A 26,985-nucleotide genomic window follows, 5' to 3' on the forward strand; every position below is an offset into this window, starting at 1 on the left:
GGTTGCCCTCCAACATGTCACACCTCACAAAACAAAATGTTTAATAATATAATTTTTGTTCCTGATTCCTAAAGTCTTGTTAACATTTTGTCATTATTGTGTAATTTCAACCTCGTGCACAGATGCTGCCCTCCTAAAAAAGTCTAATAATGTAATCCAAGAGGTCAGATTATTACCTCCACCAAGGAGGTTTTGTTTTCAGGTGCTGGTTTTCAGTTTGTTTGTCTGTTTGTCAGCAGCATGATGGAGAAACTACTGGCCCAACTGTCTTGAAACTTGGTGGAGAGGTCTAGCATGGCTCAAGGAAGAACCTATTAAATTTTAATCATAAACTCCTTGTAGTAGCTTCAACACTGCAAGATAGGCCGGTTGTAACACAGGCATCTATGGCAAAATTAACTGAATTTGTAGCACATGCACAAACCTGACATAATTTAAGTGAATGGTGCGCCGTGACTGGAGATACAACAAAACATAACAGCCACCTGACGGCTAAATTCCACCGGGCGCGGCTGCATCATGTTACAGCTGCATCACGTCATCGGAGCTGATCGCATCCATTCTACACAATGCAGAGCCTCAGTGCGTCCCAGAAGTGGCTCTCCGCTCCGCTTCAAATACAGATTGAACGAGCAGGAGGTCAGACGCAGAAAAGGCGGGGAGAAGCCAGTTAATTTTCAAAATAAAAGACCCCGTGCAGACTCACGATCATATAGACAGACAGAAAAGAAACTATTTAACCACGTAGACTGTTTATCCATGGTAGAAGCACAAAGAGCAAAGAAAGAGGACTAAATCAACAAAAGCTGAGCAAGTAAACATAATCAGGCAGGCAAAACGCTCCAATGCTGAAACGCTTGCAGCCGTGCAGAGGACGGATCAGGACCGTGGCACAAACGTGCAGTTTCTAGTGGTTGCACTTGCAGATTTCCAAATCATAGGAGACTCTAATATTGGCCTTGGCAGAGGTCTGTGCTCTCCAAGTGCCCTTCTAATTGATGATTTTAATGTCATTTCCATCAGCCAGTAAACACTAGCTATGAACCAAAACTCAAATTTATAATGCTGCCATTTTCAAATGTTTCATTCGTGAATAAATACTTAAATTTTAAATATGTCAGTGTTAGCCTAGTTTATTTTTGCAATGAGGGAGACAGATAAGAATAAGAATAAGCACAGGGGCAGACAAAGCAGACACACTGATTGTGCTCCTGAGTGTGTGTCTGTGTGTGTGTGTTTGTGTATGTAAGCAGTTCGTGTCCAGTCTCATCGCCTGCTGGACTTCCAGAGTAGAATATAAATGCGGAGCAGAGGAGCATCTCAGAATTTCCCCCGAGGCCGGAGACTAAACGCCGTCTTTGCTTCGGCCCATTTTCCCGCTCATGTAAAATACATTGGGCTTCATGGCACACTGGACTGGATCAACAAAGAAACTGGATGCATATAACAAGATGACAGCAGCCTCTAGAGGCTTTGTGGTCGTATGTATCATAAATCTCCCAGCAATCCCAGCTTGTTCAATCATGGAGGTCCACTGCAGAGCAACCAGGCTGGAAACAAAGAGCAAGCTGATGCAGCTTTGTTGTGGTGCAGCTGCACATCCATTCTGTTAATGTAATCAGACCAGACCTTTTTCACTTTAAAGAACCAGTCTGTTCACATAAAGGTGGTCCAGTTTTGAGTTTTTGTTCGAGTTGCTCTCATCTGTTTATAAATGTGACCACAAATTAAATCTTTAAATCAGAACTGGTGTATGCGGGATTTCGCAAGACGCGACTTCACGTGATCTCCTGTTGAAGTGGATGTAAACAAACCGGAGACTGACGCGGTGCAACAGTTTGCAGTAAAACTTTGCCATGACACAGAAACAGACACAGAAGTTAAACAAGTCTGGATGAGAAAATGTTTGAGGAGACACATCAACACAGGTTGTTTATTCTTCAGTCAGAACAGGAGGTGAGATTTTAACCCTCTGTGAACAGCAGTCTGCTGCTAGCTTGCTAGCATTAGCCTGAAGAGCTAGAGAGTTTATGGCTGTTCTGCGACATTGTCAGCTGCTCTGTTTCGTTGTAGACTGTCTGTCTTCTCTTTATCCTGTTCTTGGGATCTGTCGCTAACACCAGCTTCATGCAAGCCTGTGTCTGAGTGTGTAGCTGTTATCAGCATTGTGTTGATATCATGGTCAGTTTGTCTGCTGCGCGCATGACGTGACCATCGTGCAGAACACGTGTGTGACAATAACCAGCACAGAACCGGATTTGTGACGCTGACTGGCCGTTCGCCGGTCAAGGCCAGTCACGTGAAAACCGGCCCGATTCCGAGCTTTGCCGATTAATCGGTGCAAGTCTACTTCATATGTAAGCATCACATTAACCATGAACAACAGACCGTTGCTATGGATGCATAGACTGATCATTAACCCTTAAAGAGCGATAAAATCACTTTCAATTGAATAAAATATTTTTTAAACTAAGATTTTGTGCCAAATCATAAGTACCTTTGTAATAAGTGGGCTAATATAAAGTGAGTCTGCATTATCACTTAACTATTTACAGTTAGCTAGATTAGCCCAGTGGTTCCCAACCTTCTTTTTTTTTAATTCTGGTGACCTCTATTATCCAACCCAGTAGCAGGAATTAAGATAAAATGAAATAACCAATCTTCTCAGTGATGGTCTCGTTTACTGTAGGTCGTAAAGAGACATCAGTTTTAAAATGAGACTGTTTAATAACCAGTTAAAAACATCTTGTAGAACCTTTAAAGAATACTAGTAATACACAAAATCTTTATATTTTGGACACAGTATGATCTATTTTGACCTCCTTGGGTCTTGAACAGTTACCAAAATGAAACCATGTGAGATGTTCTCAAAATCATCTGAATCATGATAAGGAGACACAACTGATTTTTATGATCTTTACAATGTGTTGTATTTCATGAATGTATATGTTATTTCATCTTAAATCTAAATTTTGTTGTCAGCTGTAGCTGACAGATAAATAAATATACTGCAAGTACAATATACCTAGAAATATAGAAAGAATTCAAAAGTGACTGACGGGCAAAGTAATGTACAAATACCTCAAACTTGTACTTAATTACTGTTACAGAACCAGCTTCTGTCATAAACCACTTGGAATTATCTATTGATGCTGTCCATTATAGGACTTTAGTTTTGTTCAAACCATCAATGATAAAAAGAAAATCAGTGTTTGATTTCAGATACCAGCACAGATGTATTTATACCATGTATGTTGATTCAAAGAGGCAGACACATGCAGAAATATGATTGAAGTTTTATTGAATTTTTTTTTTTTTTGTGGGACAAAACCTGAGCACCAGGAGTAAAACCCACACAGACAGCTGGAGATCACATCAACTACACAAAAACAAGATGGAGGTGTTTCTGTGGCGCCGCAGTGTCCAGCATGTGCTTTTTTGTAGTTGTGAGCTGGGGGATGAGGAATCAGGGGGTGGGGTCAGGGGGGTAGAGGAGGTGGGGTGAAGGAGGAATGATGGACGGATGAATGGGGAGAAGGTGGAGGAAGAGGTGAGGTGAAGGGGTGGAGATGGAAGTAGCTGGTGTTGCCCTGCATTAGAACCACCACCAGCAGCCAACTTATTAATTGATTAATTGATTTTATTTTATTAATTTTTTGTGGGACAAAACCTGAGCACCAGGAGTAAAACCCACGCAGACAGCTGGAGATCACATCAACTACACAAAAACAAGATGGAGGTGTTTCTGTGGCGCTGCAGTGTCCAGCATGTGCTTTTTTGGAGTTGTAGGCTGGGGGATGAGGAATCGGGGGGTGGGGTCAGGGGGGTAGAGGAGGTGGGGGTGAGGGAGGAATGATGGACGGATGAATGGGGAGAAGGTGGAGGGAGAGGAGGTGAGGTGAAGTGGAGATGGAAGTAGCTGGTGTTGCTCTGCATTAGAACCACCACCAGCAGCCAACTTATTAATTGATTGGGGTTTTTTTGTTTTTTGTGGGACAAAACCTGAGCACCGGGAGAAAAACCACACAGACAAATGGAGAACATATCAATCACACAAAAACAAGATGGCGGTGTTTCTGTGGGGGGTGGGGGGTGGTGGTGGGGGTTGGGGGGGGGGGGCACTTACTGTTTTTCATTTGCCTTCTGTTTCATTTCCTCCTCTCCCCTTTCTTTCTGTCTTTTCTTTTCTTTCTTTGCTTTACGTTTCATTTCTTCTTCCTCTTCCTTTGCTTTTTGTTTACTTTCCTTCTCTTCTCTTTCTTTCTGTTTTTTCTCATCCTTTGCTTTACGTTTCATTTCTTTTTCCTCTTGCTTTGCTTTTTGTTTACTTTCCTCCTCTTCTCTTTCTTTCTGTTTTTTCTCATCCTTTGCTTTACGTTTCATTTCTTTTTCGTCCAGTTTTGCTTTCTCTTCCCTTTCCTTCTCTTCTCCTTCTTTCTGTTTTTTCTCATCCTTTGCTTTACGTTTCATTTCTTTTTCCTCTTGCTTTGCTTTTTGTTTACTTTCCTCCTCTTCTCTTTCTTTCTGTTTTTTCTCATCCTTTGCTTTACGTTTCATTTCTTTTTCGTCCAGTTTTGCTTTCTCTTCCCTTTCCTTCTCTTCACTTTCTTTCTGTTTTTTCTCATCCTTTGCTTTACGTTTCATTTCTTTTTCGTCCAGTTTTGCTTTCTCTTCCCTTTCCTTCTCTTCTCTTTCTTTCTGTTTTTTCTCATCCTTTGCTTTACGTTTCATTTCTTTTTCATCCAGTTTTGCTTTCTCTTCCCTTTCCTTCTCTTCTCTTTCTTTCTGTTTTTTGTCATCCTTTGCTTTACGTTTCATTTCTTTTTCGTCCAGTTTTGCTTTCTCTTCCCTTTCCTTCTCTTCTCTTTCTTTCTGTTTTTTCTCGTCCTTTGCTTTACGTTTCATTTCTTCTTCCTCTTCCTTTGCTTTTTGTTTACTTTCCTCCTCTTCTCTTTCTTTCTGTTTTTTCTCAGCCTTTGCTTTACGTTTCATTTCTTCTTCCTCTTCCTTTGCTTTTTGTTTACTTTCCTCCTCTTCTCTTTCTTTCTGTTTTTTCACCTCCTCTGCTTTACGTTTCATTTCTTCTTCCTCTTGCTTTGCTTTCTCTTTACTTTCCTTCTCTTCTCTTTCTTTCTGTTTTTTCACCTCCTCTGCTTTACGTTTCATTTCTTCTTTCTCATCCTTTGCTTTCTGTTTAATGTCCTTTTCCCCTTCTTGTAGTTTCTTCTCTTCTTTTGTTTTGTTTTTGATTTCCTTTCCTTCCTCCAGCAGGGTAACTGCCGTCTCATAGTTCTGTCCTTCCACGGCCAGTCTTACCTCGTCTGCCGGTGGCTGTTCCACTGTTGTCTCACAGGACACGTCCTCTCTGATTTCCTTGTGTTCAGTGTTGAATAACTGAAACATGTTTTTGGAGCTTTGGACAGCTCCGATGTTGAATAGCTCATTTTTGGTGTCTTTGAGCTCTTGAGAGAGATTGTTTTTCTTATTCTTCTTTTTCTTTATAATTCTTTGACGTTTCATATGGATCTTTTTCTCTGCTTTTGTCTGTTTAGTCTTAACATTGGTCTTGTGGCACGGGAAACCTTTTCTTGTGTGGTTCGGTTTCAGACAGAGCTCCTGAAGTTCTTTTTTCTCTGCCCGCAGCTTGTTGACTTTCATCTTCCAGCTCAGGTTTGTCTCAGCGAGGTCTGCCATGAACTTATACCGCATATCGACGGACTGTTGGAGGCAAGATTTGTAGGTTCGAAGACTGTCAGCTTCGATTCTCAACAGCTTATTTTTGGCCTTGCTGAGCTCTTGAGAAAGATGGTCCTTCTCATCCTTCTCTTTGTCTATTAGCTCTTCATATTTTTCACATTTTCCACAGAGTTGCAGTTTTGCATTCTCTGTCTGCAGCTGCTCTACCTTCTGCTGCAACTCATTCTGCAGTGCAACACTCCTCTGCTTCTCTTCCTGGACTTTGAGCATCTGATCTTTCAGCTCTGAGAACTGTTGCTTCTCCTTCTTCAGTGTTGCTTCAAAATTTAGCTTCTCCTCATACTTGTTGTACCTGATGGTATCCAAGTCATCCATTTTGGAAACAAGGTCTATGTGGAGAGAGCGTATTTCTGCCCTCTGTGATCTGATGATCCTTTGGTGCTTTTGATTTTGAGCGCGGTAATTTTCCGCTTTAATCTCTAAGAGCTGCTCCAATTGGCTTATCTTCAGTTTATAGTTGACGAAGACTCTTGGACGGTGGTGACGAGGATTTTCAGGGTTGTACCCTGGATTGTGTGTGGGGTCTCTTGGCTCCATGGAAGTGTTTCTTGAATACTGTGGTTGTGTGTTACCAACTGTAGATGTCTGTGATACACTGCCGTTGTTTACTGAAGGCATGTATCTGTAGTGGACTTTTAGTGTCTGTAAAAGATGGAGTAGTCTCTTTAAGACTGTTGGGTTTCAGATATAGACTGGTGTTGTCTGTACTGTGGTTGTGTGTTTGTCTGTAGACGCAATAAACTCGACTCGACGGTGGAACGGGACACTTGTGTTGAGTGAAACGCGGCTGTGATTCTGTCTATCGTGTGTACAGGAAGGTCCCAACACGGGAGGGTTCCAGACTCTGACATCATCAAAGACATTCCACGTTTCCATAGCAACTAATTCAAATAGCTTTATTGACACAAACAGAATATGACATCACAGAATGCTGTAAATTGACCAATCAGAATCGAGTATTTAATAAAGCTGTGTTGCTATGAATGACAGATGAAATTCTGATAATTGAATCACTTGTTGTATGAAATGTGCCGTTTTGACTTGATAGACTCTGTGGTAGCAATAAAATCACTTTTAATTCAATAAAATCATTTTAATTGATATTTGGTGTAAAATTGTTGATGTTTTTAAAAGTAAGTACTGATGTAATGAGTGGATCATATACAGTGAGAGGGTCATTATTGTGAAATATTATTTCATCGTAATATTAATATAATATTATTTATTTAGCAATAATGACTGCACATTATTGAATCCCTTACGGATCACTGTAGTTCTCTGTTGCATAGAACTTTTGTTGAATATAGGTCCAGTTTCAATTATTCCAAATAATTCCTTTAGTTATCAGGTTAATTAAAATTAATGATGTATTATATCAGTACCAATTCTTAAGAATTGGGACAAATCATGTATTCCTTTGGGTTTCATATATTAAATAAATGTAAATGTACTTATATTTTCTAAACTCAGTCTGTCCCAGAAAACAGCCTTGTTCCAGACAAGAATTCACAACTTCAGATAATTTAAAAATGAGTTAAAAGCCTTCAGAGTCTAAAAATAATGATAGCCACTGATAACATGCGTGTAAAAATGTCATCTTTGTTTTAGAATATATATTTTTTAATATAAATGTTGGTCCTTTAAAGTCAGGTCCAGATTTCTGTCAACTCTGTCAGATTGTTACAGATTTAATCAGGCATAAAAAGGGTCAGCTATACCCTGAGGACCCCTGTCTTACTTCCTGGTTTTAGAAAAAGGCGGGAATAGTGCTGAAGCACTGGTGAACTTTCTATTTTTAGACAAATTCATTCATTCAATAATATTTCATTTTATCAGACGTGTCTCAACCACAACATGTTTAAAAATGTGTATTTTGATCATTTTGTCAACTCTGTCAGCTTTTCCATTTGCATTTCATAAAAAAATCAATTATGAAGAGGTTGGCTCATTAAAAGGTTTAATTAATTTCAGTTCATTACAACAGTCGAAACTAACGTGATGGTTAATGACATCGACACCAACCAGATGCACTTATAAAATTAAACAACTGTATAAGGACGTAAAATGGGAGAGTCTGTTTCTCTGTAAGAAACTTTCAGACCTTCTCACAGCAGAGTGAACAGGTGAGGGAGGAGAGGAGGGCAGACTGATCACTAATCAATCACTGATACCGTCGTCCTCTTGGACTGATTAAACGAATAAAAATGCCAAAATTGGTGACAAACCAAACCTGGGTGTCCACACAAATAAAGTCTTTGTGTGAAACACTGCAGAGTTTAACATTGTGTTGTTTATAGACAGTCTGCTGTCTGTAGTTTGACAGAGAGACAGAGGGTCGTGTCTAGAAGGGAACCCTAAATCCGTGAAAGATCACGCGAGTTTGATTATTTTAGTAGAAATAACGAACACAAATCTCGCCAGAGTTGTGCAAATAAAGAGTTACCTTCTAGACACAAAAATAAAGGAAAAAGGTGCACAGCTCCAAAAATAGAAAATCATGTCTCGGTGTCCATGTTTTTAATGTGGCGGGCCGCCATAAATAAAACTATTCACTGATCCACAGAGAGTCACTGAAACACTGATCACTGACCTGCTGTGATGGAAAAAAAATACTCATATTCTTTACTTAGGTATTTTTACATTGTGGTATTAGTGTTTTTACTTAATTGCAAGTAATTAATACAAAATTTTGCATGTTGTTTCCGTTTTTGAAAAATCAACATTTTTATTGCTATTGTTGTAATTTAATGGTATTCTTATCATATTTTTGATTGGTCTGTATTTAGTATACAGACCTGCAAACTCATAAGAGGAGAAAAAGGTGGCATGTTGGTAAACCAGTCCTCTGTCCCCTGGGAGTCTGGGAGCGTCTGTCCTGCTCCAGAAGAAAAATGTTGTGATTTTAACATGTGAACAAAACATCTGGTGACTGTTTCAGTTAAAAGAGTTAGTTCCATCATCTGTTTGTGGTTTCTGCAGACATTACTACCTTTACTTTTACCTTTGTACTTGAAAAGAAAAGTAAAAAGTAAAGTAAAAACAGTAAAAGTAAATCTACATTAAAAGTAAAGTTACTGAGTATTTTTACTTTAGCAATTTATAGTTGTTCATTTAATAGACCTGTCTAATCTTCTCTTTTGTATATTGCCATTGTTCTTAAATAAAGCAAAAAGAATGTTATAGAAAAAAATGCAGAACATCTTATCTGATTACTCGATTAATCGCCAGAATAATTGATAGATTATGCTTTATTTTTATTTCGGTTTCTCTCTCTTCTGCTTGTGTCACTTCCACATGTCTGTGGTCTCTTCTCCCTCCGCCGTCACATACAGCTGTCATCTCAGTGGTTGCGCTTTGAAAGGTCAGCGGAAAACGAGGTCAGCGTTCAGGTGATTTGAACTTTGATCGCAGCGGTCAGCGGTAGATCCGAGCGGTGCCACTTAGTCGGGCGCCACCGCTCTGGACAGCCAACGCAAAGCGTTTTTACCGCTGAGGAGGATATAGTGGAGAGGATGATACATACATGAGAAATGTTTCCTGTGAGCTCTGACAAGTAGGACAAGAAAAGAACCTCAAACAGCAACTCAGCCTCCATCGACAGTAACTTGTGAGCGATTAACAGGAAATCAAAAGAAGACACAATGTTTGGATCTTCAAAAAAAAGCAAAGTCATCAGTTTTGGTGTGAACCTTTACCCTAACAGAAAAAAAGCTTTTCTTATCCTCTCCTTAATCCACCCTTCTGCTTTCTTGTCGTCTTCCTCCCGCAAGAGCATCCCTCTTCCTCCTCTCCTGACTCAGTGTAACACCCCAGCCTCTCTCCTCCTCCTCTGTTCTCCTTCATTAGCTCTTTTTTTTTCTCCCACATGGTCTCCACAGCCCGACGATTCTGCTGACACCCTCAAGTTCCTCGTTCATCCTCGTGGTGAATAAATAAAGAAAACCACACAATCTAGATCAGCCTCATACTCAAACTGAATCTCACAACTTAAATCAACCCGATACTTGACTCTCTCTCTCTCGTGTTTGTAACGCTGTTGGCTCAAACGCTCTCCGCTCAGCCACGGTTGATGACAGTTATTTTCACTTAAAAGTCAGAAAGCTCATTCCGATGGTTACAAGTCACGCTGTGCTAGTTTGCATGATTTATTTGTGCGTCTTTGACCTTTTTTTAAAAGTCAGGGCTCAGCTTTGGTTGCCAAAGTTAAAGATCACAAAAACCAGGTCAGAAGTCATTGACCTAAATCTTAACATCCAAATTAAGATGCTTACAAAATCAGCCTGCAATCGCCTTCAGAATAAATCAAGAATTACAGTTATGTCTCAGCGGGATTTAGAAAAACTTGTCCATGAATGAATGAACCGTAATGCATTGCAAATTAATGTTAAATTTATTTTTGTGATTTCTTTGCTTTTCCTGCAAAAATCTAATCTATGTCTTAACAGTTTTCACACCTAATTTTGTGTTTCCACCTCCAGCAGGAAAAACAATCTCTGGGGCTTTTTCTTAGCTCACTAAATTTATATAGGTAATTTTAAATATTATTTATGTGTCTTTTTATGTGTCCTTTAATTTCTTTTATATCATATCTTAATGACTTGCTAAATTGCCTTGTTGATGTAGGATCCGCAAATAATTTTGCTTTTCTTTACCTTTTTGTTTTCATGACATATAGGTCTGTAATATACATTGTGATGTAATTAATGGCGGATCTCATTGTTTAGGTGGGTTCTTTTCCTTTTCCTTTCTCTATTTTCACTATCTCCTCAGCTTTTTCTTCTACCTCCATCGGTTCCTTTAACCTCTCTCCTTCACTCTTTCTTCTCCCTCCCATTCCTTCCTTGCTTCCTTTTCTTCCTTCCCTCATGCCTCCCCCTGGATGCGTCCCGTTGCTCCAAAACTGCCATCCTAATTTTTTAATGCTCTGTTATTTGCAAGACCTGCCCCACTTACAAATTGCTGTTATGTTGCATTCACTAAATAAATTCATAAAAGAAAAAATAGACTCAAGAGAGTCTTATTCCTCCACCTTTTCTCTTCTTCCTCCTCATCCTCTTCTTACTCCCCCTCTTCCTCTCCTAGTCTTCCTTTTCTTTTTCCTTCTTCCTCCTTGTCATCTTCTTTCTCCTCGTTCTTCTTCCTACTTATTCCTCATTTTCTTTGTCCTCTTTCTGCTCTTCTTCCTCCCCATCTTCCTCTTCTTGCTCCTCTTCTTTTTCCATCTTTGTCCTTTTCCTCCTCAACTACTGTTCTTCCTGTCCTATCAACTTACCGTCATCTTCCTAGTGTTCTTCCTCATCCTTTTCTTCCTCATCTTCTTGCTCTTCATCTTCCTACTTCTTGCTTCATCTTCATCTCCCTCTCCCTCATCTTCTTCCTCTGCTGCCTCTTCTTTCTCTTCCTCTCCTTCTTCCTCCTCATCTTCCCTTTTTGCTCCCCTTCTTCCCGTTTTTCTTTCTCCTCTTGTTCTCATCCTGCTCCTTCTCCTCCTTCTTTGTCCCCCTCTTCCTGATCTTCCTCTTCCTTATCTTCTTCCTCTCATTCCTCCTCTACTTCCACTTCTGTCTCTTCTTCTCTTCTGGAAATCCAAACACTCCAGCACTCTGATTCATAAAAATAAAACTTCTGAACACTCCTTCCCCGTGAAGAAGAAGTTTTACAGCCTCCAACCTTTTGTTAGTGTTTTCTAAACTAAAGTGGCAGGAAAGTGTGTCGACTTTGACCAATAAAAACAACTTAGAGGTGGAAGAAGTTCAAATGCTGAGAAAGAGTCAAAGGAGTACAAAGCTTACAAAGCAAAATGTCACTTGCTTCCCTTGCTTCCTGACACACACAGACTCTGGTTATCAGATTGATTCAAAGCAAACAAAGTGACTCAATGTTTGCTCTTTTGGTTGCTTGTATTGCAGTCGCTCCTCTCCTTTGCTGTCCTCTTGAACTCTTTAATTTCTTTTCTCCCCTTCTGCTTCATCTTTCGTTCTCCTTTCCTCTCAGTACGTCTCCATCCTTCACATTTAAGTGAAGCTTTTATTTAATTCCTTCTCCGCTATCACTGCGGCAAATTGGCTTATGTGTTTGTGTTATCAGGCGCTTCCTCTCACTCGTAAATCTGTCTCTTTTTCTTATTTCTCTTTGTTGTGTGTTCTTCCTCCTGCTTGACTCATCTGTTGCTCCTCGTCTCTCATGTCTTCCTGTCTCCCTTCCCGTCTTACTTCCTTTTTCACTCCTTGATTTTATGTCTTCTTTCTTCCGCCTCTTTTTGTTAAACTTCAACCATGTCCCCTTCTTTTTAATTCCTCGTTTAACTTTATTTTCTTCTTTAATCAGCTCCCATATTTCCCATCATTTTTCTCCTATTGTGTCTTTTCATCTCCTTTTGTCAAATATTTTCATATGATTTTTTATGGAAAGACATAGAGGATCCTTTGCTGATCTTAATTTTTCCAAACACATTGGTGTCAGTATGTATTTAAAAGATTTTAAAGGGGATCCATTATGCTAATTTCCACCTCGGTATTTTCATTTTGGAACTCTACCCGTCTTTTTAAGGCCCGCTCCCTCTCCGCCCACTTTCTCCTGATTGGCCAACTTCCTGGAAGTCTGCAGGGCAGCACCAATTGCTTGAGAACACTGCAAGAGTTTTACTTGTTTGTGGCTACTTAAGCTGCTAGCTGACTAGTTAGTTTTCTCTCTGATGTCCTCCAGCTTGTCTTGTTGTCTGCTCGCTGTTAGCAGCTAGCTACTTTAGCTGTGAACTGCTGGTTAGCTCACTTAGCCTACATGCAACTGACTCCGCCCAGACTGACTCAAACAGCTAACTAGCAGTAGCGGTTAGCTACTTTAGCAGCATATAAAAGAGACTCACAGAAAGTTGAGCAACAGCCGGACATCAGAGGAAAAACCAGAAAACATAAAACTAAAACTTGAAAAGACATTTTCAAGCTTTTTTTTTACAGTAAACGGTTTCCTTTGACAGAAGGAAACATAACAAATTTTCAGTGTTTAGAAAAATAAACATTCAGTGTGAAGTTCTCTGTTTCTTTAAATAAAATCTTGAATGTAAAAAAAAAAACAAAACTCTCCCCACTCCCAAAAAAGATGGAAATGAAGGCCCTGATCATTGTAAAAAAAAAAAAAAAAAACAGTCAAAACTGACGACAAAAGTTATCCTGAGGACAGCAGACAGAAGTGCACACACACAAAACAGGAATACACACACACTCGAGTGTACACACCTGCACACATCCACAATCAACACTCACACATACAACCTTGGAAGCCTCTGGCTGCCACGGCAACCTTCCAGCGAGCGGATTAAACCAAGCAGACAGTGAGCCAGGGTTGTAATTAGTCTGTGTGTGAGCGCGCGTGTGTGTGTGTGTGTGTGTGTGTGTGTGTGTGTGTGTGTGTGTGTGTGTGTGTGTGTGTGTGTGTGACATGAGCACTAAACAGGCACACCTGTCGCTAGACGGCTGACAAATGCCAGCATCTCACACACACACACAGACAGACACACACACACACACACATACTGGCTCCTCAGCCATATCTGTCGCCTGGAGATCAGTTTGGCCGTAGATCCATAATATCAAGTTTCGCTGTAATTTATTTCCATTTGCTTTCATCCTGAGTCTGAATGTGACCTGTTCACAGCCTCGCAGGAAATCTGGCCTGCAGGATGTGCAGCTGATCCAAGAAACATCCTGATGTCAGTTTATACAAAAAAAAAGAAGATGAAAATCAGACACCAGAAAGAAGTTTCTCAAACAAAGATTAGTTCAGCTTGAGGTCCTGTGTGTAAGATTTACAGTGATTTATTGGCAGAATGGGGCAGAAATTGAATATAATATTTCTTAATCAATCAATTAGTCACCCGGAAATAAGAATCATTGTGTTTTTGTAACGTTAGAATGAGCTGTTTATTATTTACAGAGGTCCTCTTCTACTGATGCAGCCATGTCTCACCCAGAATGGACACCTTTAAATGCCGCTAAATCCTACACACTGGTCCTTTAAATTTAGGTTAAATTGATCAAATTTAATCACAAACACAAGAATGTAAATTGAGCCACGTCGCACAGTTTGTATCACCAAAAGTAAAGTGATTTTAAATAAAAATAAATGTCATTCTTGTCAACATAAAATGGTCTGTGAGAAAGTAATTATCATAAAATGTGAACACCACTGTGCTTTCCATCAAATGGGGAAATTATATAGATGGCAATAGTTGACAGTGGTTTAACTTTGCCACCCTGGTAGTCTGCAACAAAAATATTGGTCAAGAAATACTAGTTAAACTATTTATTTATATTATACTATCATACAGCAGCGGTTAACTTTTGCCTCTGAGATGTTATGCAGGCACCCGCTACTAGTTATAAAAAGCATTAACATTAATTAATAAGTTGCAATTTTGGACTTGTTGACTATTCTAAATTAAAATTTTCATTTAATCGACAGGGATATCAGTTGACAAGAATTTGTCACCAGGATCATTACATTCTTTAACTCTATTTTCTTTTTGTTGTTTTGGATGTAACCAGACTCTTTGAACAGTCTTCACTGTCTTCTGTCTTTGGATGAAAATAGTTTCTACTCCCAGACTGAGGACAGACATTTAAACAGAGTGTTTGCACAATGTCTGGAGCAATAATCTACTGAAGAGAAAAAAAATAAATGAATTTGGTCTCTGCCTTTCAGGGAGGACTTAAAAGGCACATGTCCTGATTAGCTGGCATCTTCCTGCCACCGTTGTCATCTGCGTTGCCTGTTATTTCCACAAACACGAACAGATGAGACCAACAAATTGTATTTGGGAACATAACATGCAAATTAGCCTCATATCCTGTCTATTCCCTCACCAGAAACCACCTCCAGACCTGGACGTTGCCCCAGTCTCAGCCCAATTTACCCCAAAAATATGGTTTCCACCTCACCAGAGTGAGTGTTAGCGATGGGATGGTTTCCTGAACGTCGAAATGTCAGGCATTCAGCAAACACAAAAACATGAAATCCGTTCCAAAATAATAAGACCTGTTCACAGATTGAACCCTGCAGGTGAACTGATGGGACGTTTAAAGGCCAACTGCTGCCATCTTGGCAGCCAAGTGGACCCATAAACTCAAATCTGGGCAAAGATGAAGCCTGCGTGGAGCTGAGGAAGTGTGAGATCCAGCTGAGGAGTTTCCATAAAAATATGTAAAATTAAGACATTACAAGACATTTTTGGTGCATGCGTTGTCTAGAGCAAGGAAGCAGCGATTAACTGGTTTCAACCATGTTTTAAAACATCATGGTTATTTAATCATAAAGGCGCAGCTACGCTGAGTGTTTCTGTTCTCCCTGTCAAAAAAGGGGCCTTATGTCATTCAGTGTTGGATTTATCTTCATGGATTTATTTTACAAAAAGACGCTTCAGTTCATGGCTGGATTACAAGACCTCTGAAAGTGTTACAATCACTCCGGTGATGTTATTTTTATCCTCTCCTGCTCAGCTTACTTTGGGGATGACGCTTCACCTTTTCTGTATTTGGGAAATAACACAAAAAGACTTTTCTTGGTCAGAGAAGCTGCAGCACGTTAGGAAAAAAAAATCCATACAGTCATATCCCTACTAAATCTAACACACTGGCTCTTTAAATTAATCTTTTTATGTGATATTTTGTGATTTTGACCATTTTATCAGGTCAGTCAACTTAAAACAGAGAAAAAACACCTTTTTAAAATAGAGTGCAGTGATTAATTAGCATGTCATGTAATAAACATATCACTGAATTAAATAACAGATACGGGCAATTTCACAATTTTGAAATGGGGGATTTGTTTTATTAAATCAACTAAAGACAATATTGCCAGGAAATGTTTTCCATTTTTCTATTGTGCTCTATGTAAAAGGGCCTTGAGCCATTTTCATTACCAGGGTTAGAATAAAAAATACAAACCTAATATTTTGTTTGATTTTTAGATTTTTCATTTTGTTACATTGTGATTCAGCAGGTTTTTTTGTCTTGGTGCAGCTCTCCTGGAAGGTAAAATTCATCACGAGTCTAGTCAGTTTCTTTCCTTCCAGCTGCTGCACAGGGTGCATATAATTCTTCATTTTTAATGCACCGCATTGTGCCAAATTACATGATTGCGCGACGCTAACCGTCACCTCCAGCTCCACTTTTATCCGCTCCTCGTAACTCGCTGTCGCTGTGTGGCCCTCGCAAGCAAGCAAGCAGCAGCAGCTTTCTCCTCGACTGTTTCTTCGAGCTCACTTCAAAAGAAAAGCTGCGGTGCTAATTACTCCCACAAGTGGAGCCCCGCTGTCGAGTACAAAGCGTGAAACGTAGATTTTCAGCTCACTTTTCATCTGAAAGGCTGCTCGCTCCTTCAACTCACTTGACCCCCCTCCCTTGAAGTCGTACTTCGCAGTACTCCAGATTCTTTTTTTTTTTTTTTTTTTTTACATCTCAGCATGTGCACCTCTGCAGGAGCTCGGCAGTGAACAGCTTCCAACTCTATCTGCCCCGAAGATCCACCTCCAGGCCTCCGATGCTTTATCAGCTCTCTGATAACTGAGAAAGGAGGGAAGTTCTTCAAAAGGTTTGTCATGTTTATAGAGTGTCAGCCTCAGTTGGTTGCCCCTAATGAATTAAGCCTTCATCTGTTACACAGTGGTAATTTATGAAGTGGATCCTGTTGCTGAGGCAGTCCTGCATTAGAGCTGTATGAACTTCTTTATTTATCCCTTTTGCCTTATCCCTTTTCAAATTTGGAGACACAGACAGTCTTAGTGTTTGAGTTTGGACTAATCACCTCCTGCAAAAAGATGACTTCTAACCACCCCGGCTCCTTAATTATGCCTTCTTCCAGGACAGGGGAAAACTGGACATATTTAAAAAAAAAAAAAACCCATAAAAAGAAAGTAGCAACTTCTCAAACCAAACTACAATAACTTCTTTGCAAAAACAATAAAAAAAAAACTGAGCTCATGGCTTTTAATTTCAAATTAATTCATCCAGTGAGCTTTATCCTTCTAAACTGCTGCACAGTTAAGTTGGCGACTTAACTTGAACTTCAGCCTTTTGACTTTAAAATGCCTTCCACCAAGGCCAAAGATTAAAAAGTATGTTATTTAGAAAGTGTGAATCCATGAATCAATTAATTTCCCTTCATTTCCTGAATGCAGAGTTACTGCAAGTCTTTGCTCCGTCTCTTATTTACTTCAATTAACAGTAAACGGTGTTGTCATGTTTTGGGTTGTCAGTGTTTGTCTTTTTTCACAATATTACACTTCTAGGCTGCGAACTATAACAACAAACCTACACTTCATGATCTCTCTATTAAATATTATTTTTTATCTTTATCTGAGTCAGAGCGGAGACGTCATGTCTGTTTCAGCTGCATAGGACAATAGTATGTACAAAAATTCTGACAGACGTGTCCACCTCAGCTACATGCATAGGCGCCATCTATTCAGGGGCATTGGGTTTTATGATGGTGCAGCAACCCCCCAATTTTGAGACAAAGCAGAAAAAATGCAGCTGTAAAATTGCCATAAACTAAAAAATTTGAATTGGCATTTGAAAGGACCACAATTAAAGTCATAGCATGTGCTATATTATTCTTAAGATTTAATTTTCATGAGGCACAGCGTGTGTTTTGTTTTAATGAATTGGTTAACAAGCACAAAGTGCCATGAATTCAAACACCTCTGATCATTAATACAGTCTGACCAGTAACTTGTGGCTCTGCCATCTGAATTAGACACTTAGGTTTGCGTGGAAATACTTCTAAATATTAAACAGTGAAGATTGTAAATTGTGCGCTTAAGTGATAAAATGCACTGAACTGAGGTTTGCCGCGACATTTGAACTCTCAGACAAAGTTCCAGGTTAAAACCCAAATCTTCAAGAACACTGGATTTGTCATTTATCCAAAAGACTTCTGGGTGAAGTACTGCAGCATCTGATGGATTTACCTTCAGCAGTTGGCTGTGGCATAAAGCGCCCTCACTGAAGAAAGACGCCAAAATCTCCTGAAGAATCCATCTGAAGCCTCACACCAAGAGTTTTGCTTTTTAACTTTGAGTGATCATTAACTTATGAAGCCAGCTGTATTGAACGCTGTAGCGCGCACGGTGAGAGCTGTCTGCTGCACTCAGCAGCAGCCTGTGTGTGAATAGAATATGGAATCTGTCTCTGCTCAATAGAATGACTTTGGAAACACCAAATGACTTGTTTTTAAAAATTTCATCGGTTTGTGAAATATCACTTCCACAATGCTGTTCGGTCAGACAGTGACAGACCACAGGCTGAATTTGACTTGTCATCCTCACAACTGCAGTGAAGGTCAAGCTGCATGCGCCATGCGCAGTTTATATTATTATAATGGTGATTAATGTTGAAATAGCATTCTTCTGCTTCAGTAAATATTAATGCCACCAGATAATAGACTGAAGAGGTCAGGTTTGTAGCCCACATACATTTTGATAGGGTGCTTCTGTTCCCAGGATAGAAAATGTTACATTTTGGGGAAAAATATGCACCACCACCACCAATGTTCAACCCAACTTGGTGCCCATGACTACATCTGTGTTGGTTACTTTAAATTCTGGGAATATATGTGGTGGAGAGGATAGGCTTTTCCATAATGCAATAATTTATTTTAACTATATATGATATAATGAGATGTTATCATGTGGGTCAGGCCTCTTACATAAAGGTAGTACTCTCCACGTGGTGCTAACAAAGGCATCATGTTGAAACTTAAGCTTGTTTTTGGCATTTTTTGTGCACAAATTGTAGCATTTCGTTCAGGGCAGTGTCTGCTTTATGCTTTCTATGTCTTTTTTTATTCCTACAAATTGGAGTTAACCTGTAGCCACAGCGAAATCGTTCCCAGAGCAGGACTGATGGTCGGTCTACACTTTGTTTACAGCTCTAAGCAGCAGTAGAGCAACTCCTTTACTTCCACTGAACAAATCCTCCCGCTGTGTTCATGCACAACAAACGCAGCAAGAGCTGTATGATGGGAAATATCATCGATGAGTCCGACTCGCCGCTTTTTCTTTATGTTTGGGTTGTGTGAGTGTTTGTGTGGTCAGAGGCTCAGAGTTACAGCCTCCTTCACTCAGATCAAAGACACTGCTGCTAATGAAAGGGCAGAGGGAAAGTGAAAGAGACAGGAGTGCTTATCAGAGAGAGAGCAGAGAGGCAGAGAAAAGGTGGACTGAAGCTTATATATAAAAAAAGAGACAAATAAAAGGGAAAGGAAAGGAAATGGGCAAAAGATAAAGTGAGAGTGGTGGAGAGAGAGGAGAAATACACCGACCCAAAATTCATCCAACCAAAGAAAGAGACCTATCCAAGCACCCAAATAACTCCTAAACATAATAACAGTCCAACATGCAAATTATGAACTCGCTTAAAGGTATGTACCGCTAAAAAAACCTTACTCATGAGTATTGAACGCAATTGTCTGGTTTGGACAGTTGAATGTAATATAACGAAATGTTCACAGCACATTTGATATGGAGGGTTTGTATCAAAACATTCAGCTTCTCAAGAAACTACTGCAGTAAAATCCACTGTCCAACCAGATGCTATAACTAACAGCAAAAAATTGGATTATTCACAGATAGTTAAATACTTTGTCACGATGTTCTGCTTTTTTCCCGCCATCCCGTGTCACCACTGTAATCCACTGTAACTGTTATGAATACAAGCTGACTGCATCTGACGACGAACATTTCAGAGCCACCTCTCACACCCCCGGGGGGGTAATGCTGTGTTCATGTGATATGGGAGTTACCATAATTAACAGTTCCTGACTTGTGGACACCTTTCCCGTTAAGTTGTTTTTTAAAGGAACAGATTTTTTTTCTGAAAGCATCAGGCTCTGTTTCTGCACGTCTCTGCTGTGTTAGTGGTACAGTATTAATTGGTTTGACGCGTATTTCCCTCAGATGACCTGTTCTGATTTCAGACAGGATTAGGAGCAAACACAGGCAGATCCTGAGTGTTTTGTGTGTAGGTTTGGTGACGCTCCTTCAGTGGAGAACAAATTGACAGCTCCCAGACAATAAGCACTGATATATTTTCATCTACCTCTGTACGCTTCTCTGTGTCAGCTCTGGTAGTCACCAGCTATGCACCAGTTGCTTTTTTCATGCACTACAGGTTTTAACTGAAAAACTGCATGTTCCTACTATGCACAATTTGCATGGAGCAATTCACAAAAAGATCTAAAATTAGATACACTTGCATCCAATGATGAGTTTAAGTGCTGATGGAGACGTGCTTGTTTTTCTTAAGAGGCCACCATGTTTTTATTGTGGATTTTTCTTAAATATGTTGTATTTGTTGCCTTTTAACATGTTGTGATTGGCTGCTACCTTGGCCAGGTCTCTCTTGCAAAAGAGATTTTCAGTCTCAAAGGTAAAGAAAGGTGATCTATTGCTGTGCTCGCGCGCTGCCCTGAGAAGATAATAAAGCACCCCGATGAACTGAATATGTGATTAATTAAAGTTAATTTAAAAAAAAATGCTTACTTCATCAGCTTCAGCAGCCAATAGGAATGTGGAAGTGCCAGGAAACTATGGCAAAGAAATATGGATCCCTCACATGAGCCAAAGCCCATTATTTGAGATAATTAATATGTAAATTTAATATCCGTTATATATTTTGTTGAGTCGAGTGAGTTGTGTTACATTATCCCCAAATGTTTCCAACTATCTTTAAATGCAGAGAAATAATTTATTTAAGGTAATGGTGCATTGCCCTCTAGCAGTTGCTACCTAGCCACTAGTTGCTATAACATCTGGGAAAATACAGGATACATCAGATATGTCAGAATTAGGAGGAAGTCTTCAGGATTTTCATCAGCAATGATGGTTGTTTAAAAGTGAAGAAAGCAGCTCCCCTGATCCTGCACTACTTCATGTCGTCAAACTATGTCTTTTGTTATTGTTTTAATGTAAAAGAGACCCCTAATGGCTAAAGTTACATATTATTTGAGTTTGAATGCACCCTCACGTGTCTCTGGAGTCTTAAGTTGTCCAGCACTGCGAACACTCAGTGTGAATCTTTCCCATCTCTCCCATCTCTAATGAATCTGGCATCAGTGTTCGATTCTGAAGGCATAAAAAGTGGTACTTGAAGGGAAAATTCTCTTATTTTACAAACAGGGTTTTACTTTGGTAGAGCATGTGCTTTTTTGTCATATGAAAGAGAAAATGAAGTCAGACATTATTGCCCAAGCCTAAGAGTAGCTGCTCAACATAAGTGGCAATAGCAAATCAATGGTGCAGAAAATGACATAAAGTAGCATATATCTTTTCTTTAAATAATCCAAAACCAACTGAAATGAGCTCTGCTGAAAAGCATCCAGTAGTGAGAGCGAGCCTGCAAGTTACACTTCCAGAGGCATTTATTCAGAATTGACACGATTGTTTAAGTTGCTTGGAGGCTTTTTGCCTTTTAATCCCATGTCTGTGTCCTCCCGTGAGCACAGAGGAGCAACTAACCTGCTATCGACTTGTGGAAGTGAAGAGATAAAAACAAACGCTCTGCAGGGGAAGTATTGACAGCCGCTGATCCTGAGGACAGACAGCATGGACAACTAGAACACATGATTAATAACATGTTGAACAAAACACCAAAGTAAGTGGTATTCATCCTACACATGTTAAAGGTCCAGTGTGTAAAAAGCTATTTATGTATATGAAGTTGTAGATTTATGCATGAACTGATTCCTGTTTGCAGACCGAAATTCATCCTGTTCTATTCATCTACTCCAACCATCTAAGCATGTCAAGACCCAGTGGACTGACTTTAGTTTTGATGGAAATGTTTTACTGATTGTTGTGTAGTTAGTCTGTTGAACTTGACATTAGCATGCTAAGTGTGGCTAAGAGCTGGGGCGATGTCTGATTAAAGTTGTAATACTGAGGGACAGTGAAGAGAAAATGTGTGAATGTTAAGCCTTATTTGAATTCAACTGAACAAGAGTAGTAGGTTGGATGCTGGTAACTATTTCTCCATGTTGTTTTGTGTATTTCTGCTCCTCACGAGTATGTGTGTGTATGTGTGTGTTGCTGTGGAATATAAATTTGCTGGACAGACATGCTCTGAATGTAACGATATAGCTACTTGTGGGAAAAAAAACCAAACTTGCCAAACAAATTCATTCCTGCAGTTTGACCATGTGAAGTAACTTTGATTAGCACCCAGCAGCTAGCTTGCTAAATGGTTGGGGCATCTGAGGGTTTGTGCGCAATGCATCCTGGTCATATAGTATAATAAATAGTAGACAGAGCATCTGTGACTTCAACTACAGGTTTCTGAAGAGTTGTTTTGAAGTTCACAGGGTGGGAGTGTCTGACTCCATCTAGTTCCTGTGTCATCAAAAAAATAGGCAAAGAGGCGAATAAAGCAAAATAAAGTGGGTGCTCTGCTGAAGAAAGTGGCTACATAGTGGCTAGCCATAGCCATGTATAGATATATATTAATAAAACACTCCTCCTGTACGTTTCTCATGAATGGGTGGAAATTAGCTACAGAGACCAAAACCATTTTTTGTACCAGGCTGTAAAAGTGTATTTCAGCTATAAAGTTGGGCACTTCTATGGGAACTGACTGCCTTTTGGAGCTAGCTTCATGTGGCCATTCGATGAACTGCAGTTTTTGGTACTTCCATGTTTCCTCAGCTTCATTTTCAGTCCCTTGATCTGTACAAGTTCTGCCATGTGTTATGTTGTTTTACCAGTAATTTTGTAGTTTAGTTTGTTGAACCTGGCATTATATGTTGTGTGGCTAATGTTACAAGCTATTGTTCTTCCACAGGCTGGGGCAATGTTACACTAGTGCTGTAATATCGAGGGACAGTCGAGAGAAACTGTCAACATTAAGTCTCATTTGAAGCAAAATAAATAATGAAAGTAGGAGGTTGGATGCTGGTAACAGCTTGATGTCGCTACTGACATCCTTTAATATTTTGATGAGTTTGGAGGCCCCTGTGGACAAAAGCAGTGCTGTTTCCTCAGTAATAACAACAAAATAAAATATAAATGTATCTGAATAAAAATCTGCTCCTCCCTTTTAAATGCACGGGTTCAAAATTAAATATCTGAACCAGATCAGGGCCGGTTTTATGTTGGTGGAAAAGAGCCTCTGTCTTTAGAGCTCAGTATTTAAGTTTGTAAGTGAAACATTTTTATAACCATTAGTAATGGTGGACATTTGTAAGTTAAGAAAAATTGGCTCCTAGATAAGATCCAGGCTAAAAAACTAAATTTTTCACCACACAGGTCCCTCCTGTGCTGCTCCCACTCCCTGTCTGCAGTCCTCAGTGTCAACCATGTTGTACGTCTGGTCACCCAGATGCATTAAGAGCTGATTGTCTGATCTGACATTTGACAATCTTAAAAGATTAAAGAGCTGTGGTGTTGCCCGGCGAGGCAGTCACAGGGCTGTATCTGTAGGCTGGAGGTCTGAGCAGAGTGTCAGACTGCATCTGGCATTTCATTTCGTCCAGACACCAAAAGGTTGTCGGACTTAAGAGTTCAACAGTGGAACCTGTTCCTCCAGGCTGTGGAGAGCCGCACTTATCACACAGAGGCTTATTAAAGCCTGGACACACACACTCACAAATCAAATAATGCAGGGACACACTGGGACAAATGCAGACACATGAACACATAAAAGCACGCACACACGTACTAAGATCAAAGCGCACGCTTGCACAACTGTGCACAACACTGGTGCATGTGCATGTATATCAGTATTAGGGACACACATCTGCACACACACACTGGAGGGCAAGATAAAGTGTGACCTGTCAGTGCCTTGCTCAGGGGCAGGGCTGAACTTTAACGTTTATTAATTCTGAGTCGTTTTCACTTCTGCTGCGCTGCACTTTAACTCACTGTGTGTCAGTTACTTCCTTCCACCCAAGGGCACATGGTTTATGGGTCTGTGTGTGTGTGTTGTTAATTCTCCAACAAAAAAAGAAAAAAAAAAGTACTCTGGTCTGTCCTACATTTCTACGCATGTAGTCTAAGATCAGGAAAACATTTTATGCATTATTTTAAGAATCTTGTTAAATTCCCACTGGCTAGAATCTGGCAAGAGGTGGAGGTGCTGTGATGCATGATTTATGCCCTGAACGGTCAGTGGTCTTTTGGAGAATCAGATGGATTTCTGGCAGGTCAAAAACTTTGGTGGGCTGTCTTGCAGTTTGAGCAGTTTCATGATCTGATTTCCCACATGGCTGCTGTCAAAAGACTCACTATAAACCAACCAGTCCCGACCAGGGCCTCAGATGAGCACGTAGTGGGCCATATAGGGAGAAGTATTTGGGGTTAGATAGTTGTTTTTACAGCTAAATGCGCTCAAGAATAAATTAAAAACATCATTAAAATGTTTGAATTGTGACACATCAGGTAGAACCAAACGTGTTTTGCCATTTTTAGCTAACTAACGTTCCCTCAAATGCAGCAAAACAATTGGTTTTTGAAATGAAAAAGTGATGTGGAATACATTAACTCTTTCTCTGCCAGCATATTTGACAAAGTTCACTGATTTGAACACCCACAGAATATTCAGTTCTATTAACATGTTAATATGGAATAAATCAAAAGAAAGAAGAGATGTTATAGTTTCAGATACAAAGAATGTTTTGTATTATCGTCACCCATTCTTTTATTTATAAGCACTTGAATGTTGGTTACATCAAAAAATCCACTTGTCAGACAAAAAATGGAGAAAACTGTTTTTGTGAAAGATATTTTTAAGCAGAATATCGATTTCACATTTGTATTTTTCGTTGTTAACGCTTCGTATTATGTGTGTGACATCACTTTCACCAGTGTGGTTAACATTAGGTGTGTGTGTGTGTGTTTCGGGGGCTGCAGAATTATTATTCTCTCCCTTTTGTTATGTTATGTTTTTTTTCTCATTTATCCTGAAAGGTGATCCTCAGAAATTTTTTAACAATCAGAAATGGGCCTTGAATTACAAAAGGCTGAGAAAACCTGCTTCAAACCATCGTGAGTTTTTTTAAAGTTGTTACAGCAAGTGATTGTTGTGATAGAAATAAAACTGCGCTCTGCCTCCAAATGGTCAGATAGTAAAATTAAACAGAGTAGTGCTGACCTCCTTTTAGTCAACATTTTTGAGGATTTGGGCGTCTTGTTTGAACATAAAAACATTTCTGGAATTGTCAATCGAGAACTTGAGCATCGCCGATTAATTAAATTGCTCAGTGACAAAAGTTATTCATTTCAGTTGTGCAGAAATGCAGATTATAACGTGAGTTTACACAATTTACAAGAAGAAAGTGCAGTGTCTGTCAGCAGAGATGGGATTAGGTCACCAATGTGCAAGTCTAAAGCACATCCGGGGTTACTGTGGTGAGAATCAAGCAATGGGCCAAGAAGTCACATGTCAAGTCATCTAAAATTCTAGTTGAATCTATACTTTATTTTCTTGGTATTTGTCTGTTTGTCTACATGTCTTGCTTTCTTTCCTTCTGTCTACCTGACTATCACTAGAAAAGTTCTCTAAACCCACAGGCAAATCCTCTGCCAGTTTTATGTTATTCCTGCTTCCACTGAGTCCACGTTTTTGCTGTTTTCCAACACTGAACAGCCTAAAAATACAGTTCAATTTGTATATTATCAGAAAAATATCATTATGTTGTGGGATTTTGAGGATTGAGGATGGGTTGAGGTTGAGGATTTTTTTTCTAGGTTCAATATAAAAACAAAATAAATCAAAACAAAACAGATACACACACACACAAAATATATATTTATTCTGAACACATTTAATGCAAATATGATGGGTTCAAATGTGCCTCGAATTCAAATAAAATGTTATGTTTTCAGTCAGATTTGCAACAATCAGGATCCCCCAGGTAGTGTGTGTGTGTGTGTGTGGCTCCAGCTCTGGCACATACGCACATCATGAATGTCAGCACACACACAATAACACGCACATGCAGGTAGCATCTGGTGACATCTGGGAGAGCAGGAAGCATGTGATCAAAGCCGCATGTTGCCATTCAGGTTTCTCTTTGATGTGAGCTCCTCCGGGTTACAGCCGGATCCTGTGAGGGTCCTTCAGCAAGACCCTCCGTGACACTTGTGTTCCAAAAAATATGTTACCGCGATACAGTGTGGACCCAGTCCAATTGTAGCACGCAGGCACAGAGGTGAGGTGAGGTGAAGAGGGTTTATTGCAGGACTTGCAGGGATATGATGGAAGGGGGAGATTGCATGGTGATGGAAGACGGCAGAGGGGCGAGGGGGGACGGCGTGACCAGGCAGACACACAAGTGATGTCATGGTTTGAGTTTTTGTGTGATTCATTTTCTGTTCTTCCATCATGTGTCTCGTCTTACTCCCTGCTTTTGTTCTTTCTCATGCCTTTCTGATTTCTGATCATTTTCACCTGTCGTCTCTTACTCACCTGCCCCTGATCATCCCCATTGTTAACCCTGTATATATTGCCTGCTTTGTTCCTTCATGTGTTCGCCGCTTCCTGTTATTGCTTCAGTGGTTTTTGATTTTATGACTTTTGCCTTCTTCCTATTCAAAAAATGAATTAAAGAGACATTTTGAGCTATTGGCTCTTCCTTACATTGTTTTACCTTCAGCTTTGTTTGCCATTTTTAGACCGTTAATAAAGACAGAATCACATTAATAATGTAGCTGAGTTATTTAGCCCACTTTCTGCATGCGTTATAAGCATAAATATACATTTGCATTCGCTCTCTCAGTCATATTAAACATCAATATAGTCGATCTCACAGACTATGTACTGCTGTGAGTCCTGTGCAGCAGCCATGGATTCAACTCCTGCCTGCAGCCTCTACATGTCATCCCTCTGCTCTCTTCAGGTTCTTCAGCTGTCCTATCATAAAAAAGGCATAAAATTATTGAGCAAAGATCAAATTTCATACTTGATCAGTTATCTGACAACAGAAAGCAGATGCTGATTTGCAGAGGACTGATGTTATCACAGGACCTCTGTGTTTGGCAAAATATAATTTGACTGTGATTAAGATCACAGACAACCTCAGCAAATATTTCAAAGATAATACTAGCCTCATGCAAACATGGCTTAAGAAACAAACTAGAGAGGCCTGAGACATTTCTCTAGCTGTGACAACAGTCTGGCACTGGATATGCAAAAAGCTGGTGTTGAAGCAGTGCCAGGCTGATGAGAGGCAGGTGAGCAG

The sequence above is a fragment of the Lutjanus erythropterus genome, chromosome 2 (genome assembly GCF_056507025.1).
Source record: "Lutjanus erythropterus isolate fLutEry1 chromosome 2, fLutEry1.hap2, whole genome shotgun sequence".
In the NCBI taxonomy this organism is placed as follows: Eukaryota; Metazoa; Chordata; class Actinopteri; order Lutjaniformes; family Lutjanidae; genus Lutjanus; species Lutjanus erythropterus.